Source organism: Crocodylus siamensis, chromosome 1 (assembly GCF_052110815.1).
Source record: "Crocodylus siamensis isolate JL-2025a chromosome 1, ASM5211081v1, whole genome shotgun sequence".
Lineage (NCBI taxonomy): Eukaryota > Metazoa > Chordata > Crocodylia > Crocodylidae > Crocodylus > Crocodylus siamensis.
Window position 1 is genome coordinate 404,025,012 of NC_143395.1, and position 2,487 is coordinate 404,027,498.

Below are 2,487 nucleotides of genomic sequence, written 5' to 3' on the forward strand. Positions count from 1 at the left end.
TTTTACCAATATAATACAAGCCAATAGGGATGTCTGGAAGGAAATAACTTCATGAACTGGCAAAGGCAACAATTGTATTTTAATTGAAATTGTATTTAGGCAATTGCAGCTTAAATACAACTTGAATCATCAAAAAACCTGCAGTGTAAATACCAAGCTATGAACTTTCAACCACGTTTTATTCCCATGTTAAATAAACGGATGATAAAATTGAAAGTCCATCAATGACATCTAAATGCCATCAGCAGCAACTGTGGCTGATGGAAATAATCCTTCCCAGTGTATCTTGTAAAGGGAAAACTGAAGTGAATTAACAATGTATGGGATGCACAAAGCACAGTCCAGGCTGGCCAGGAATGGTGGGTAATTTTAGGGCACCCACCAAACCATGGAAAGCATACAGATTTAGGCATGCACAAAGTTGAAATTCATGTGTGTTTAGTGACTCCTCTCAGTAAGTCAGACTGGATTTCACAGAGGTCCACCAAAGCACAGTATCCCAGACAACTGCATCCATCTACAGCTTGATTTAAAATTTGAGGCTGAAACCCATTGTGATCTTGAATTCTAAATTATTGGAGCCATATTTTGTCTCAGCTTGCATTGAAGGCAAGGTGATTGACTTCAGTGGAGTTGCATGGAACAAAAGCCAAAGCAAAATTTAGTCTTTAAAAGACATTAAGCTGGAAACCTATGTAACTGTCTGCCATTCACTGACATGAACAGCCTTTTTCAGTCAGCTGGGGCATCGTGCATTAAGCTTGGCTGATGGCCAAAGTGACTGATCTAACACAGACAATTTATCTGTGAATTAATTAAAAGTGAGATGTCTTTCACCATGGAGCCAGCAGTTGCAGCATCTCTTCTTGGCCCTGATTCAGAATGCCCTTGGGAATGGACAATATATTACCCTAGTGGGAAGTGTTATCCAAGTCTTATCCAAGCATTATCCCTTTGGAGGGAACATGGGTTTTATTACAGGGCTGCTTTTCTTAAAAGCCCTAGCTTTCCTCTCCCCACCTTTCTAGAATAAAACTATATCTTTGCTTAAATTCATGCTTTTTAATGGGAATGGGTACAAAGAAGGGCTACTACATCTTCCACTCCCCTAACCATGCTGTCTTATCAAACACGATTAAGAGCTTTGCTAAGCTAAAAGAGCCAAAGGTTAAGAAGCGATACAACTACCCTTTCTTAATACATTTGCAGAATGAAAGTCAGGGCTATATCTGTCCACAAATACTAATGAGTAATCAACTGGATAAAACTGGTTCATAACTGACTTAAGCTAGAAATCAGCAGAAGTGATTAGAAGGATGATGTTTTTCAGCGGTCTTCTGAATACTGTACTTGGGGCAAGGAACCTGATTTGTTAAAGATACAGCTCACCAAGGTCATAGAAGGGATAGTAGGACAGGGCAGATGCATTTTTGCAGTGCAAATTACCTTGCGCGAGAGAGACTTGAGTATCTGTTGTCTCAATGATGTGGCTGAAAAGAAGTATTTAGCTCTATGAGGTTATCAGTCTCTCCTCAGGTGGAACAGGAGATGTCCAGAGTTCTTGTAACCTGGGGTCCTCTTCCTGCGTCTGCCGAAACTGTTGGCTGCTAGTGATGTCTTGCCAGTCTATTCTGGAGTCTCCAGCCTCGGTGTCACCGAGCCATTCCTCTCTAACTTACTAGGCCCAGCAAGCAGTCTCGACATCTCGTACCCTATCCAATACATCATATAGTGGGGCCCAATCTCTCCCCAAAAGCATATCACATGCCAGTCTCGGTGTCACTCCCACTAATAATTCACCTTGGTACTCCAAAACCTGGAGCTGTACCCATGTTTGGCATATGGCCTGGTTTCCCCGTGCAGGCACGAGACTCTCACCAGTTCCCCCTGGTATTTGTAGCTGGACGGGAGGAGTTCAGCTTTGATCAGTGATTGGGTGCACCCTGAGTCCAATACAGCCCAGAGCGGGTGACCCTCAATCCAGGCCTTCACCATAGGCCGCTTCCAGGTGGGGTTCACACCCCCTACCCCAAAGCTACAGTTCATGGGTTCTCCTTGGACCTGTTCCCTGGGGCCTTCAGCCAGACTTCTTTGATATCCCTGTGTCTGCCACTTGTTGGCCCCCCTCCCTGGGCACTCTCGGGCAAAGTGCCCCGTACAGCCACAGTGAAAACATACCATATCCCCTCCCGGGGTTTTGGATCCTGGTTTCCGTCGTTCCCCTTCCTTTGTTGTTGGTTGTACAGGCCCCTGTCTTTCTCGTGGATAATGCCATTCTGCCAATTTCACCGCAGCCTCACAGGATTCGGGGGAATGCTGGCGAACCCATCTCTGGGTCCTTTCTTCAAGATCATTTATAAATTGTTCAGAGCAGCCAAGGTACATGTGGGTAAATTGACCCACTTCCCGAAAAGATCCTAGAGACACTGTAGCAATACTCGTGGACGTCTCTCCTCAGGCCCTTTCTTTGCCCAAAAGAGTTGCCTG